Source organism: Rhynchophorus ferrugineus, unplaced genomic scaffold, assembly GCF_030347505.1.
Source record: "Rhynchophorus ferrugineus isolate W39M unplaced genomic scaffold, kcgeb_rfMv2 rfM1, whole genome shotgun sequence".
In the NCBI taxonomy this organism is placed as follows: Eukaryota; Metazoa; Arthropoda; class Insecta; order Coleoptera; family Curculionidae; genus Rhynchophorus; species Rhynchophorus ferrugineus.
Genome location: NW_027472580.1, coordinates 4,104,751 through 4,122,369, shown reverse-complemented (window position 1 = coordinate 4,122,369; position 17,619 = coordinate 4,104,751). Strand labels below are relative to the sequence as shown.

Sequence of the window (17,619 nt, the reverse complement as noted above, 5' to 3'; positions counted from 1 at the left end):
TCAATTTTTTCCTCTACATATCTTATCGAGTCCATCCAAACCCAAGGTGTTATAGTCGATAATACTTGCTTCTACATAACCAAACAGTTCTTGATGGAATATCCGTCCCGATCAGCATGTCTATTATAATAATTCTTTGCTACCCCCCTTTTCAACTCGATGGTGTTGAATATACAGTGATAGGGAGGAAATCATAATATTATGTGGCCGTATAGTTCAGCCACCTGATCTACTGCGTGTATATCTTTTTTGGGCTTATTTCTAAAAAAAAGTTCGAAACCTAATTCGTGTTTTGAAAGCCATGATGGTTTCTTCATCTTCTTTAACGATTGATTTTCAAAACATAACAAAAACATGTTATGGTTGATTTATCCATGGTAGTCGCCCTTTCATTTGAAGGAAGACACTAATTCAGCACCGGGAATCAAACCATTCTTATTTCTTGCATGAATAACAACATATCTGCAATTAATTATTAATAAATATTATGACCAATAAAACCTAACCAAACACTATTGTAACTTTTACCTTTTTCCAACAGTTTTTGTTGTTTTTACACTTCTTTTGTTACTGTCTTACCAATAGTGCCCAAATGAACAATTTTAAAATATCCAAATTTCATCGAGATACAAAAAGTCCTTGATTTTATTGTGCGCCTTTAAAAAAAAATATTTTTAAAGCAATATCTGGTAGTTCTATTAGACCTCTTCGAGGGTTATTTTTACACCATTTAAAAGCTATGCCCCATAAGAAGGGGTATCTCTTTTATATATACTTTTCTGACTAACAATTTTCTCTAAAATAATTTTATTATATTATGTTTATCTCAAAAAAGTAGTTTGCGTGCTTGTAGTTGGCGATGGTCAAGATTCGTCACCCACTTTGTACGTAGACGGGTTTTCTTGATTGAATCTGACATATTGTTTTACATTTTGTAAGCGATGTTCGATGTTAATCAACGCAGCAGCAATACGCATAAAGCATTTTCAATAAAATTGCAGCAACTTATAATATTTAATATCACCTCTCTAACGTAATTTACGGGTAAAAGAGGCCCTCCATTATCTCGTTCCTTTTCAAAATAACTTATTAAGGACTCAGTCAGTTTATGACCCAGACTAACTATTGTTTTCCCCAAAAAATAACCAAAGTGCTAAAATAATGTCTGCTGGTTTATAACATGTAGTAATTATAATTATGATTTTGAATAATTTTGCATACATTTGATAACCAGACTACTTTGACTACTAGTTCGCTTTCACGTTCGAACTTATCAGCACAGCATTATGTCTCTTTTTAACTACAACAAAATGAGAAGGAAAATATTTTCTGATTCTGAAATCCAGTCCTGAGAAGTATTGTAGATGCACTTAGGTACTACAGAACCGATTACTTACGCCGAGACGTTCAGATACCGACTGTCACTCAAGTCAAATCAAGACAATTGCAAATAGACATGAAGAGAGACCCCAGTAAAAAAGGGAGTCTTAAATTATTTCATCTAGTGTAATGTAGTGAAGTCGAACAATATCCATATAGAAACTCCATCATTACTATTTATTATTTTCGAAGCAACTGATACGTGTAATACCAGTACTGAAATAGAAATGGTCATTATACCTGTAGGAAGGATACAAAACAATTTTAGTCACAATCATACTTTATTAAATTTGTGAATACTTTCATAAACAGTCCTACCGTTATCACTATGTAAAGTTTCAATAAGAACCACTTTGATTATCAAAGAATTATCTAAAAATTAGCCTATTCTTGGATAGTTTTAAAAGACACTGTCATTTTTGTCGCTGAATTTAAATTAAGCCCAAAACATGAAAAAATCAATAACTAATAATATATTTTAAGGAGCAATATTTTATACTGTTCTTAATAAAGCCAACAAATTGAAATGACAGTTCTTGCAACGCATGGCCGAGCGTTAATCTCATATACTGCGTACAATTGCTACGTATAGTTTTTGCAACTATACGTCATTCACTTGACCTCGGTAGACATCTTCAGAACAGCTTCATTCTATTTTAACAGCTCCTAATACACTACACTTTGTTAATCTCACTAGATGGACAGCAAGAATTTATATTTATAACTATAAATTCCACATTTGGCGGTAGGGTTTATCGTAGTCAAGTCATGACTTCATCGGCAATCACAATACGCTACAGAAAAGTCTTCATTCGTGCATAACAAGCAATGAAGTCTATAGTTTTGAGACGATTTGAAATGGCATTTTGAGTGAATTTTCCTTCCCAATGAACTTCATAAATATACTGTGACATTATTAATACAAAAAATTGTGAATCATCAGACAATTTGATTCTAAATACTATAATATATTTTATACAATATACACATCATAAAGACAAATTTTAATATAAATAGATCATATATCCTTTCTATTATTAGATTGCACACCCCTACATTTTGCACCCTTTATGTATTTTAAAAATAGACATACAGATGAGAATCAAATAAGAAGATGAACAAAAAAATCTGATTCCATTATAACGCAGTTTAGTGACCTCATTAACACTAACATTAAGCAGGGCTTGGTGGCGCAGTGGTAAAACGGTCCTTCTGCTGTTGCGATAGCCATGGGTACGAGTCCCGCTGGGGCATGGTTGTAAATTTATGTTTGTGATTGTCCTAGCCAAGAGTGTAAAATCCGACAAGGAAAATGATCCCCGTCACCACAGTAACCAGGCTGGGTTAGACCGGATGCCTTCTGGGATGATTTCTAAAGTTGGTCACTCACCAGTCCGTAGGCTTAATGCTGCAGACCGTGGTTCGGAGCCCACGTTAAACTGTAGGTCCAGTCCAGATAAATCTCAGTTTATAAAAAGAGACTTTAAAATATATTAAAAAAATACATTAACATTAATTTTAAAAAATAACGGGACAATGATGTCACCATAGCAAACGGTTTTTGTGGAAGCATTACCATAGGATGTACCTCATGTGGGTTGACATGGTTTGCTATAAATTCTCCTTGTCCCTAAAGACCATTTTCGGCCAGACTTTGGATCCAAGCTCGATCTTATCCAAAGACCCCCGAGTCAAATCCTGTACGATGTGGATTTTGTCCTAGTGAAGGCTTATTTTCCTGACATTTAATTCGCCAATGCCATTGAAACTTGGAAAGACACATTTCAATAAAAATATTTTATCATTGGGTTATACTGATCAGAAACAAGTCAGTTCGTATTGTAGCTGTTTCCCGTTTTTTGACTATTTTCATAGCATAGGTCTGGAAACATTTAATTCTTCAACTGCTAAAATCTATGAGAGTCTGAACTGAATTTTGGTCCAATAAATTTTGTAGTTCATTGTCTTAAATGCAATTCCTTGACACTGATATTAAAGTTATATTGTTTAGCAGTTATATTCATTGATATTTTGCATTTTCGCCAATAGGTATCGCTGCTTAAAACACAAGCAACAACTTAATACATATTTTTTATGTTAATAGTAATTTTTTGGGATTTTTAAACCAAAATATTGAAATATATAACCTAATTTAAACTTTTACTGTTATGTATCACTTGTCTATAAAACTATGATAAAAATTCATAAATAAACTTATAGAGTAGAAAAATATTGCCAGCTCGTTAACTCCAACGGCAATTAACCGAACGTTTTATTATTTTTTTGATTATTATACAAGCACTTTAATTGACACCGGAGAACGAATCATTCGATACGCAATTATATATAATATTTTGTCTTATATATATCGAGCGATCTGATTATACCATTAGAAAGCAATGTTCTCCTTTAAATATAGAATTATTATCTTTGCAAAATGATATAGCGGCTATTTCTGTTTCGGTTTTGATATAAATTGAGAACATTATCCGGTATTAATAATAAGTCGAAACTTTCATTTTGTTTATAGTCATTATAGTCATATTTTACCACAAAAAGAAACTCGTATAGTTTTATGGGCGATATAAATTAGTATATTATGGGAGTAAGTTACATAACTTTATTAATTATTATTATACAAACAACATTAAATAAATTAATGGCTAACAATATAACATAGATGTTACAACAAAAAACTGTTTGAATATTTTCAATAGATTCCTATGTATTCTGGTATGGCGAAGACGAAAATAAAATGGAATAAATTCAAGGAAGTCAGGATTCTTTGCTACGATCCAATACAATATAGCACAGTAGTGTTTTTCATAGATCAATCAAAAAGAAGCAGAAAAAAGTTTCGCTTCACAACTGCGCTTTTTAGTTTTCCATTCCTGTAGACCAACAACAAAAGACACAGTACTTGGAGCATTTGTCGACGCCACAGTTGTGGTGGCTAAAGATACATATTTGCCTAAGACTATAAAAAAAGTATAAATAGCAACAAGATCTTTTTTTAGCCTGAAACCGGGGAGGGGAATCCTGTTACGGATACCTGGTGGGAGACCCGCAGGAATAGGCTAGTTGGACTGGTTATGTGGAGACTGCCTCTGGGCTACCCACTAAACCCCACCCTATCAGCTGATCCAATAACCTTAACTGTTACTTCTTACTGTTAGTAAGGAGGGGCCCGTAATCGGTAACACCGTTAAGAGGCACAAGGGCCAGGCGAGGACGTGGCATCAAACCAACTAGTAATCCAAAGCAGTCAAAATAAAATTCTACTTTTAATTATCAATGCTTATCACTACGTAACCAACGAAGAGCTGCACCATGATCTCGGAATCAAATGAACACACGAAGTTATCGCCCTAAAATATGAAATAAGGTTGCTAAATCACGTGGAACCAATACAGCTACTGGACAATATGCAGGAACTCAGAAGATCGAAGCGAATCAAAGCAAACGAACTATAATAGTATTCTTAGTTGTCTAAGAGTTGGGATGGATGAAGCAATTTGTAAAATTATTTTCTAATTTGGCAGCTTCTTTTTAGATTAAAAGTTTCCAGGGCATTTACAAGGTGAAGGAAGGTGTTTTCGTCGGACCAGATATTAGCCGGCTTATAACTACCACCCACAATTCATCACAACTATAACAGATCTTCAAAAAGAATGGTGGATTGCTTTTCAGGGCGCCATAAAGAAATTCTTAGGCAATCATAAAGACTAATTATAAACAAATCGTCAAAAGAATACCAAAAGTATTTCAAGCTTTAGGTTACCTAATGAGTTTAAAACACCTCGACTATCGTCCGGACAATTTGGAAGAGGACAGTAAATGAAGAGTAAGTTGAGCGATTTCACCAGGACCTTAAAGAATTGGAAAAAATATCCCAAACAAAATGAGACCTCTGAATGACAGTAGACTACTGTTGAATGTTTCAAAGAGACCTTCAAGATTCTTACCACAAGCCTCGCTGTCAAAAAGAACAATTTTTTGAGTGTGCTAGTAAATAAATATTAGGTAAGAAATATGTCTCATAAATATTTTAATGTAATAACTCGTTTAATATGATTACTATAACAGTTATAATAGTTTAATAGTTTAATATAGTTACCTAAATTGTCGAAAAGTGTATCGCCTTATGATAAAAATAAAGACAGAATTTTAGGATTCAGAGTAACCAAAAACTAGTGTTGGGAACTATCGACTAAACACAATCGAAACAGTCGATAGTCAAAAAACTAGCAACTTAAAATAGTAATTATTATTTTAAGTCAAGTGCACGGTTCGGTTTTGTTTAATTCATGATGTCAGACGAAGATGTACGAACCCTTTCCTGTATAAATTGTGAGAGGGGAAAGAACGGAGATAATTGCTTGGAGCAGTTAATTTTATATGGACTTATATTTTCCAACGGTAGTATAAGCCATACGGAGATGTAAATATTCCTTCACGTACTAACTTTAAAAAAGAAAAGGAAGACAATAATTACTGAATTACTTTTATATTTGAATGTTTTGTGGATTTGTAAAAAGGAATGGAATTTTCCTATGGAATAGAATAATACCCCTCAAATCATTTTATCGTATTTTAATAGGTTAATTGCTATTTTTAAATAATATACTATAATAAATATAAACAATACAATAGAACTTAAACAAAATCTAAAAACTAAAGATGTACAAAAACCATAAATACTAAATAAAAATTAAACATATAGTTAATCATAGAAAAAAAAACTATTCCATAACATAATTAAACATGATCGCACAATAACTACTAGAACATTTAAATAAAGTAAATGTTTTTTTTATTATTTAAGAGAAATAGTTTTTAATAAAATTCGAGAGACTAATCGAAATATTACCTATTATTACCATAAAAACACTCAAAAGTATTTTACTATTTATCATTCATAATTTTAATCCTTTTACCCATTACATTAACAATCTTGAAAAATATCGTTTCAAAATGCTGCTATATTAATATACAATATATTGTTATTTACAAGTAAACTACAAAAAAATCATAAAATATATATTAAATATAAATATTACAGATAAATCTACGTAAGCATTAATAGGGAACATTTTTGTCAAGGTCGTGGCTAGAACGACAGAGCCAGAACCTTAAAAATCAGTCGAATGAAACTAGTAGAACCAAAAACAGTAACTAAAAGTACACGACTGAAACCGCCGATAGTAAATAGTAACAAAATCAGTCGTACCGCAAGTAGCTATTGAAACAGTGGATAGTAAAACGTAGTTAATTATTGAACAGGCCATAGTCGTTTTCGGTCGAATAGTTAATAACTTGATAACTATCATATGCAATGGAAAATAAATCTAAACTGAAAATATAGGCTTTATTATCTATATTATTATATACTTTATTAAGATTTATTAAGGGTTGATATTAATTGAAAATGCTATTCTTATTTAAACCAACAGTGCTAATTATTAAGCTAATACAATTCAATTGATGTTACCAGAAAACTAATTGTAGAATTTTCGTCACTTTAAAAATAAAACATTTAAGGAAAATATGCCTAGTTTATCAAGGGGGTACATATTCTATCCTATTATTAGACTATACACCCCTACTTTTAACAACCCCAAGGTTTTTGAATAGATAAAAATAAACACCACAATGTTTACATCTTTCATTTTGTTTATGCTTGATTAGTTTCGGAAAACTTAGTAGGTATAGGGCGGACCATATATGGATTTGTCGATAATGTAAATATAAGGTTGAGTCAAAAAAAATAAAAAGTAAATTCGGTTTTTCCTGACTGGTGAGTTATATTACATAACTTATAGAACATCACTGCAGTGATCTCCTGAGTGAAAGACAACGTGGGGCAAAAGTCCCGCTAATATTTTGATCGCCCATAACTTTGCTCAAGTAAGATAAGTAAATTTTGTTTTCATAAAAAGTATACCTGGTCTTTAGATTTTTTTTTATTCGTTATGATTGAAAAATCAAATCGGCTCGTGATATCGGTGGCCGTGATTCGCTATGCAACTTTCGGCTCTTTTTAAGGCATTTTTCATCATCCTGCAACATCTGAGGATGAATTTTTTCAATTTCGTGACGAATATTGTCTTTAAGATGTTGAATCGTTTGGGGCTTATTCATATAAACTTTTGATTTTAAAATCGCCACTTCGCGAAATTAGTCTTCGTGGAAAAGACGTCATTTAATAATTGAATTGTTGAACGAGCTGTGTATGCTGTGGTCCCTTCTTGCTGAAACCACATGTCCCCTAGTCCTTGCGCTTCCATTTCAGGTATAAGCAGTTTACGAATCATGCCTTGGTACTGTTCAGCAGTAACACTAACTGCAACAAAATAGGGACCAATGATGTTTTTTGCATGAATATCACACCACACAGTTGTTTTTAGTGCATGCAATGATGTTTCATGAATTAATTGAGGATTCTGTGTTCCCCAAAACCGACTGTTCTGTTTGGTCACTGAAAATAGGCTCCATCCCTCATTATAAATTCAGACGAAAATTTTCAGTTTCATCAGACAGCCCTAGGATAGCATTACTGTACTTAACTCGTTGATCAGGATCTCTCGGTAGTAATTTTTAACTAATTGAATATTGTAGGGGAACATTTTCAAATCAATTTCCAAAGTTCACCCTAAAGTGCTTGCAGAAATGTGTAACTGGGAACCACATCTCCGAATTGATGTTTCTCGAGACTCGGCAACACTATCTCGCACCAGAGCCAGATTTTCAGCATTACGAGACGACCGTTGTGTTCCAGGACGAGGCATGTCCGCTGTCGTACTGTATATCGAAAATTTGCATGTAACGATTAATTGTGGTTTTGTGAGGCACTGGCCGATTAGGAAAATTTTTACGCAATTTCAGCTGATTGGCGATAATGGAACGATCATTTTCAATAAATATTGTCATAATTTCTGTTCGCTCTTGTGGCATATTTTATCCATAATAAAATATGGACGTCTACACAACACAATGGTTAAAGCGAAAATGAGTTAAACATCACATAACCAAAACCATAGCGGGTCTTTTGCCCCACCTGTTATCTTCTATAAACCTAATCTAACATCTAACTCAGCCCATTGCTTAGACCTAATAATAAATCGTACATTGGAATGCACTGACACTCTTACGAAATACTCAACACTGACACTTTAATACACCTTATACCTTATGGGTTCTAGAGAAAAATATGGTTTCATTATAAAGGTAGTATCAAATATTTGAGGGATGGGAAAGCAATTGTTCACTATGGCCTGCTCAAATTTGATCAATTTAATAAACAAATTCTCTACTTTCATCAACTAATATAATTGACAGCCATAAAAAGAATTAACGCTTAAACAACAAAATTTATAAAATGTAGCAGTAATCTGATCAGTGATGTGAATGTGAGGACCAGCTGATTACCAAAATGTTGCCGTCCAAGTCTTAAAGAAATTTCAAGTCAAGTATCAAACGATTTAATATCAAATAATATGTGATACAAAATGTCTATTTACAAATATATAACGAGAAAAATCTCTATTATAAAAATAGATCATATATCTATTCTATTTTTAGATTGCACACCTCACTTTTACATCCCTTGAATATTTTTAAAATGTCTAGTATAAATTAGGAAATCTTGTTCCAGTAAAATGGAGCTTCCAAGGATAAACAATAAATATTTTGTGATGTATGTTATGTAATACGGCACTGATTATCCGGCCATGTGTTTCACAAATTACCTGAACAGTGAACGAGTGAGATAGGCGTGTCTGTTTTCTAATAGATAAGAACTCCCCGTGTCACTTTGTATCATCGTTTAATCAGTAGCATCTTATTTCCGTAAAATAAAAAGTTTTTAATTAAAATAATAGTTTTTTTGTTTATTATTTTTACACAAAATTATAACTGGCGCAGTCGGTAAGTTTTCCGAGGGATCATCAAATCAACTATTAAAGAAAGAAGACGGGTTGACTTAGGAGTGGCGTTGACGTTGGTTCCGCAATTGCTAGAAGCTCTTCTTAGTGTAGTTAAGCAGAATTCGGGCAAAGTATCGCAGTTGAAGCTGTAAGGTCACAAAATGTGTATTGAAGGTGCTCAGCGGCCACTCTAGCTATAAAATATTCCAAGTAAAAAACATTCAAGCTTTAGAAAACACCCTTAGTTTGTGAATTTCCGGCATATGTATCACAGCTCAAGGTGTAAGACCACCAAAAGCGGACTGAAGTTGCTGTGAATTAACATGATCTATATGGAAATTTGAACAGATTTTTGCAGTTCAGGGTGAAGGGTCACCAAATACGGATTATTGTAGTTCTGAGCTGAAACTGTTGAAATCTGGAGTCGCCAAAATTTGCCGTTTCGAAGATCTTGAAAGATAAACTAGCAGCTAAAGTAGAATCAAAGCTCATAAACAATTTTTACAACAACTGTAAGCTGTTCAGACGGCATAACGATGACATACATCTCTGTGGCCATTTCTTTAGAATGGAGGTATTATGTAATACGGCTCTAACTATCCGGCCATCTCTTTTAAAAACTACCTGAATGGTGAATGAGTGAGACGGATGGGTTTGTTATTACCGCATTTGCGGATTTTTGATACATGTGTTTGGTAAAATCTGTTTAAGAACCGATCAAATGTCTTCACAACAAAAAATTTTATTTACAGGTATCTGTAATGCATAGGAACTATCCTATCAAATTACTAGAATGACAATCACAGTACCATCTCGATATTGGACGCTGTGGCACTTTCTCCAGAAACACCTATTGAGTTTTGCTCTCTATCACCTTATGATGATTTATGGTTAATATTCTCTACTTACCTTAATAAATTACTAATTAAGTTAATTGGCTAAATAAATCAGACGTAACACGATACAACGCTCCTACCGAATGGTGTTGCGCCGTAATTGTTTCTGAACAAATACTGAAAAGCTTGCATGGTTAACCACCACAATATATCAGCAATAGTTTGATAGACATGTATATTAATATATTACAAAAATGAGTTATATGACATTATTGATATATAATACTATATATATATATATATATATATATATATATATATATATATATATATATATATATATATATATATATATATACGTCATCAAGATGTTTAATGTATTGCCTGTCGCAATTTGTAAATTATTTTTAGAATCAGACAATATTTTCCTTCTCATTTTATTATAGTTAGAAAGAGACGCAATGCTGTCTGATTAGTTCGAACAAGTAAACGAATGAGCCTGTCAAAGTCGCCGGTTCACAGGGGAATGCCAAATTTTTGAATAGTGATAAGACGTTGTAACTCTAACCTATAAACTATTGTAGATGTATAATTAACTGTAGTTTTAGATATACTATAATGTTAAGATAAAATATATTTGACAACATTTTTGTTCATTTATTTTATTTAGATCAGAATTTTGTTGTATGTCAAAGCCAAACTGAACTAAATCTCAAAGTTAATGAGGCAACATTGCGATGGTTTTTTGCAAAGAATTCTTTCATTCAATCTTTTCATTGCAATCTCTTTAATTTTAGGTTAGATTGAAAGTATCTTCTGACTAACCAGAACAGTTGCTTGACTTTAAGTCTAATCCGCTCTGCTTTTTGTGTAACATGATGTTTCCAATTTAGTCTGCCATCTAGATGTGTGCCGAGGTATTTATCTCATTCTGCTTGAGGAATCGGGCATCCGTCAAATAATATAATTAGGTTTTTGTCATTTCGCCGCAACGCAAAATTAACGTGGGCAGATTTGGAGCTTTTAAGCTGTATTTTCCAGTCTCTAGTCCATTTGTAGAACTTGTTGACTCCTTGATCCATTTTTTGCCACGATAACTGTATCGTCGGCAAATGTTCCAAGTACTGTTTCTTCTGTTCTGTTGATATTCCAGCAGTATATAGCGGATATAGGAGTGGTCTCAAGGCACTTCCCTGTAGAACTCCAGCCGAAATAGGTTTAAGTGTTGGGAGAGCCCCGTCATGCGAGACTCTTTTCATGAGAAATTTTCTTTTGAAAATATATGATTCCAACGGCAAGCACCAGCGAAATAGGCCCGTGAGATTCAACTTGTTCTGTCAATTTGTCAGGTTTTTACAAGTACAAGCACAATTATTCAAGCAACTTTAAGACACTTCGGGACATGCGTCAGTCTCATACAGACATTGAATATATAATATTCAATCGCCCTTTCAATAACCGACATGATATATCATCAATTCCAGGAACCTTTTCAGATTTACTGCTACCTCGAGCTGATAAACAGAATTTATATTTATTGGAAATTCTATATCATTGGGTTGGAATATGTTAGCTAAATGTTCTGCGAATAATTCATTTTTAATAGGCGGTAGGAGTTGCTTCCCATAGAGGGTAATCTTTGTTTGATTCCAGGCTTAATTTACTTACATATATTTCGAAGCATCTCCGTTTATATACTTTAATATTTTGATTTATCTGTTTACTAATTATACTAAATATAGCCTACAGCATTTCTGCCTGTGTGCCTAACTCTTTCAAGTTTTTTGGTTTCAGGTTGATATTGGGTTGCTTCTTATGCAGTAGACCGAATATAACGGAATATAAGAATCATACAGTTTTCTTTATTGAAATGACTAATTATGTTAATCGGTTAAAAAAACGAGACAACTCTCCTACCGAACAGTATTGTACCGTACTTGTTTGCGAACGAATCTCGAAAAGCTTGCATGGTTAACTACCACAACGTCGACGTCATTATAACGTCACGCCTCGCTCGTTTCCACCGAAACCGACTCCCCAAATTGATCCCGGTCGGTCGGTGAAAAGCGGCTGCAACTTTCCCGGTTTCGTTTCAACGCGCACTATCGTTCCAGAGGAACGGAAGTATTATTTCCGCCAAACGCGGACCCTACCGTGCCGAGCCCATAGAGCGGCGGCAACACCACGAAAAACTTTTACTCTCCTCTCTCCACGCGGCCACAGACGGCACCGTTCGTCGTTCCTCGCGTTGCGATCGCGATTTCGTCCGATCAGTTTAACGCGGGTTGAATTGTGCGGCTATATTGCGCTGTCGCTCTTTTTTTATATCGTTGTTGAAAGTGATTGTTGTGTGTGGTTTCCAGAATTAAGTTTGATTTACAACGTAAGTAAAATTTCTTTGTTTCCAATATGTATGTTTCCTAATATACCAATATACGGAACGTCATTACCAGTTTTTCAAAAGAAAACTACATCATTTTCAAGAAGATGAAAAAGATTATTTATTCAAAGTATTGGCCATTTGATTCTATACATCTTGTCCATCTTTCAGGCAGTTTATGGATACTATTCCAAAAAAACTGTCCTTTAAACAAAACCATTCATCGAGTCATTTTACAACTTCTTTGAGATTAGCGCTGTTGCTCTTTATTTATATTATTGTCGACAGTGATTGTTGTGTGTGGTTTCCGGAGTTAAGTTTGATTTGCAACGTAAGTACCAGTTCTTTATATGTATGTTTCCTAATATACCAATATACGGAACGTCATTACCGGTTTTAAAAAAACTGCATAATTTTCAAGAAAATGAAAAAGGTTATTTATTCAAAGTATTGACCATTTGATTCTAAACGTCTTGTCGATTTTTCAGGCAGTTTATGGGTACTATTCCAAAAAAACTATCCTTTTAGCAAAACCATTCATGGAGCCATTTTACAACTTCGAAATTGGTGTTGTCGCTCTTTATTTCTATTATTGTTGTGTGTAGTTTCCAGAATAAAGTTAGATTTGTAACGTAAGTACCATTTCTTTGTTCCCAATAGGTATGTTTCCTAATATGTTCCTAAAATGGTATATAATATATTATATTGGTATATAATATATTAGTATATAATAGTTTATATTTTTATATTATATATATATTTTATAATATTTTTAGAATTACTCTCAATGGTCATAAAGTGTGGACAAAATAATATGAATACATATACACAATATTTATTTATTAATATTATTTTTGGCATAGTGTCTGAGTAGTTTCCAGCGGAATGTTGTCCCATTTTTATACCGAAACATCCGCCAACTGTTTCAATAATGTTAAAAATGAAAATTCTGAATTTCATTCAAAAAAGTTGAATTCTGTTGAGATCTGATGGTTGTGCTGGCCAAGGAAGGTGTTTGTTGATATACTGATGTTCTTCAAACCAAGTCTGAACTTTTTGGCTTTGTATATGTGTCCATTATCATCTTGAAATATGTCAGTATATGCTAGCAATATGCTAACCATCATTGATAATGTCGAAATATTCAATCGCCATTAGTAATCCGTCCAGTAATGTGAATGGAGGGGCCAGCTGAATATTTGAATACACCCATCGCTTGTTTTATCGAGGTTTTATGATCCTGGAACCACTTCTTTCGCTACTTTGCGTTGGTTTCTATTATAAAGGGGTTTTTGACCCCATCCTTGCCATCGTACTTTTTTAGCGATACAGTATTACTTAAGTGAATGTTGAGTTCTTCTGTCACTTCTGCTGCTGTAATGTTCTGTTGTTTAGGCACAATTAGCTCACTATTCCTATTCGCTGATTCCTCTTAAACTATGTTCTGTGTATGCTGAAAATGAAATATTACGTAATAATTCAAACATAAGTATAGAAGAAAGCGTATCATACAGTAAAATATTTCCACACACAGTCTCCTTTTACGAACTATGGGTTTATCTGGACTGGACCTAAAGTTTAACGTGGGCTCCGAACCACGGTCCTCAGCATTAAGCCTACCAATTGGCGAGTAACCAACTTTAGAAATCATCCCAGAAGACATCCGGTCTTACCCAGACTGGTTACCGGCGTGACTGGGATCATTTTCCTTGTCGGATTTTACACTCTTGCCTAGAACAATCACAAATTTTAAACAATCATAAACCTACATTTACGACCATGCTTCAGCGAGATTCGAACCCGCGGCTATCGCAACAGTACAACCAACCTACAAGATTTGACAAGACAGCAAGCAATATTGCCAATATGCAACAAAATATAATATATTATGTAGTGTCCATATTATTTTCTCTAAAAATGTCATATATAATTGTTATAAATAATTTTAAAAAATATTTTACGAAAAGAAGTAGTGACTTCTTGAAAAGCGATACACAACGATGTTTAAACGATGTTTTTAAATGCATTCTAATATAAACCAAACTCCTAGGTCTAGAGGTCTCATTTATCGCACTATTCAGTCTTAATATAAAGGTACCATCTCTTTCCTTGAAATACACAATCTTCGCAATCATGACCGTAACAATCGCGTGATATAACACCTCCCTCCTTAAGAGATAATGTTTGAGAATCGTCTCTACTTTTGTTCTTCAGTTTTTCTTTTAATGATCTTATGAATAGCACAGTTTCCACCCGAATTTCCATGGTATACCCAGTGTAAGTACACTAAGTAATGCTTCGAGTAACTAAGGAACCTATTTTCTTCTCTTCTAATAAGTCAATGAAAATGATGATTAAAAAACGAATTGAGTTTTCAATTGTTTTGCCACCTACCGTATAGTCCATATGTGAACGCTTGTGGTAACTGGCTGTTTGCGAACTTCAAAAGAAAGGTCCGGTAAGAAAGGCTTGGTTCAAATTTAAATAAACAAAAAGATTTTTTGTTAGACCTGGAATTTATCGAGTAGAGTAGCCTGTACGATATTACTTCTTAGAGCTTTATTCTGGAAAGGACGTATATTACTTATTTTATATTATATCTATATTACTTTTCTCAGAAACAAAAAATCAGTCAGTCAAGTCAGTTCTTATACATAAATTATTTAGATTTTCATCTAGTTAACCAATACATATGTTTCAAGATTTTCAAGGAACGCACTTTCGTATCAAGATCATTAGTATATTTCAGTTTAATTATATGTAAACACAATGGCAAAATATTTACTCCTACACATATATATGTCCAGTGAGTTTTTTGCTATGGTTGCAATACTGAAATTACCAAATATGTCACACGTTGTCAGTAGTTAAAAAATGACCCCAATGTACTATCTTATAATATACTTGCTTTAATTTCTTTCATTGCTAAGCAGACTTGTTTTTGACTTTAAATATTTTTACTGTTTTAGAATTCAGTACATTGTCTCGGTTAAATATCTTGAAGTTTTCACTTGTTTTTCCCACGACCAACCATGTCGAAGACATGAACTACATCAAAATTGATCTCTCTTTTGATCCAAATGTTAAACAGTTGTTAATAAAACCAAACTAATATACAGGCATTTTTTCTGTTTTTGTTTTAATTCTTCAAACACATTAATTTAACTAGTTTTCGCATAGCAGCACTTAATTTTGCTATCATTCTTTCCATTATCTTTTAATTAATCAAACAGAAACTGACTTTTCTTTTTTGTTCCAACAGCAAAAAATATGTATATTGACTGAACATATACTGATTACATTATGAGTAAATGAAATAGATCTTCCAAATCCTGATTGCGGCTGAGCATGTATTGTGACAACAAAATCGTTTAGACACAGGCAGACAACACAGCAGTCTTAGCATAGCACGAAGTTCGACTAACAGCATCAACAAACCTCTAGATATATGTTAATAAACTACAACTCGTGAAAATACGGTAAACAAATGAAACATTTAAACATTTAACTTTTACTCTGCATAAAAGAACACACCCACCAGTCAATATAAATAATTATCAAGTACCCCCAGACAGAGGATGCTAAATATTTTGACACGAATCTAGACCAATGCTCGTCATCATACTATATCTAACATATTGGCTGAATTAATGCTTAGACCTATTCGATTATATATAATCCAACTATGGAGTACTGGTAGCAAATCTAATGTAGCCATCATTTATACAGCAAAATATCCTCTTAGAATTCATAAAGAGTATAATTCAAAGTATTCCAGTCAAGTACTTCCAAGGAGTGTTAGTGCGCTCCAATGTGTTTATTGACTAAATGTGCTACATGGTAGTGAAATGCCTATACCGAAACATTTAACGTCATCCCATCTAATTAACAGATATACATAGACTTTAAAGTAATATTTAAGATAAGGTTTTATACAGTAAATCATTTAATCAAATCATTTTCTACATTCCATGTATATAATAATCAATAGTAATCAAGAAATACTTATTGTCCATTAGGCACTGAGGTTTTAAGGACATTAAGGATAATAAATGTAAAATAATTGCTTGAAAATGTACTCCACAATGCTTTTTCCAAAAAAATTAAATACTTACTAAAATACTATGTTGTAACTATAATCTATTCAAAGTTTTTTTAGTAATGCGTCGTGGATATTTGTGACATCCAAACATTGTTGCCGCATCAACTCTGAGTTTTAACTCAGTTGGCTTTGACGTACAAAAAAATCTAATTTAAATAAAATAATTGAACGAAAATGTTACGAAATATAATTTATTTTAACATTATACTACATCTAAAAACTACAATTAACTATACAGCCAAAATAATTTATAGGTAAGACCTCTTAAAAAAAACCTCTCAACCTCGTAAAACCTCTTATCACTATTGCTTTCAAGAATTTTGCATACGTCTAACAGCTTGGTCGTGGTCCGGTTGTCAGATGTACGCTAATTTATTCAAAATATTAGTTATAATTATTACAAGTTATAAACCGACAAAAATTATTTTAGCCCTTTGATTATTTTGATAAATTTTAAGTCACTCCGTAATATATCATAATACTTTGATTGAAAATGCCGATAGATATTCTAGGTTACAAATTGATTGCGGCTTTAATATGTCATTTCGAAAAGGAATGAGATAAAGGAGGCCCCCTTTTGCCCTAAGTCTTGGCAAGACAGTAACAAAAAAAGTGTAAAGACTATAAAAATTGATAGTAAGTCCCTACAATTTTATTGAAAATGTTTTTAGCGGGTTGCTGCCATGCTAAATATTACTGTGGGTACTGTGAATAACATCGCTTACAAAATGAAGAATAACACGTTAGATTTACCCAAGAAAACACGTCTACATATAAAGTGGGTGACGAAGATTCGATATTTCTCTGATATTTCTATTCGATAACTATCTCGATATTGGCTCTATTCGAGACCAAATATACGAAATGTATAAGAACATTAAAAAACTATTTCATCGATATAAAAATATAAATAAAATTGTCTCTCTGCAAAGTGTACATAAAAGAATTAGGGACATGCAGCTTTTGAGGGATGTAAGATATCTTTACATACACTCT

At 33.1% G+C, this 17,619-nt stretch overlaps 1 protein-coding gene across 3 annotated transcripts in view; it reads left to right on the top strand.

The window, feature by feature from the left end:
* The first annotated feature begins 12,341 nt into the window (after nucleotides 1–12,341).
* Nucleotides 12,342–17,619, top strand: part of LOC143202452 (uncharacterized) — an 81,921-nt gene continuing 76,643 nt past the window's right edge. For all 3 annotated transcript variants that reach the window (XR_013007169.1, XM_076414004.1, XM_076413996.1), the window contains exon 1: nucleotides 12,342–12,524. The gene's annotated coding sequence lies outside the window, so the exon portion shown is untranslated. The remainder of the gene's footprint in view (nucleotides 12,525–17,619) is intronic.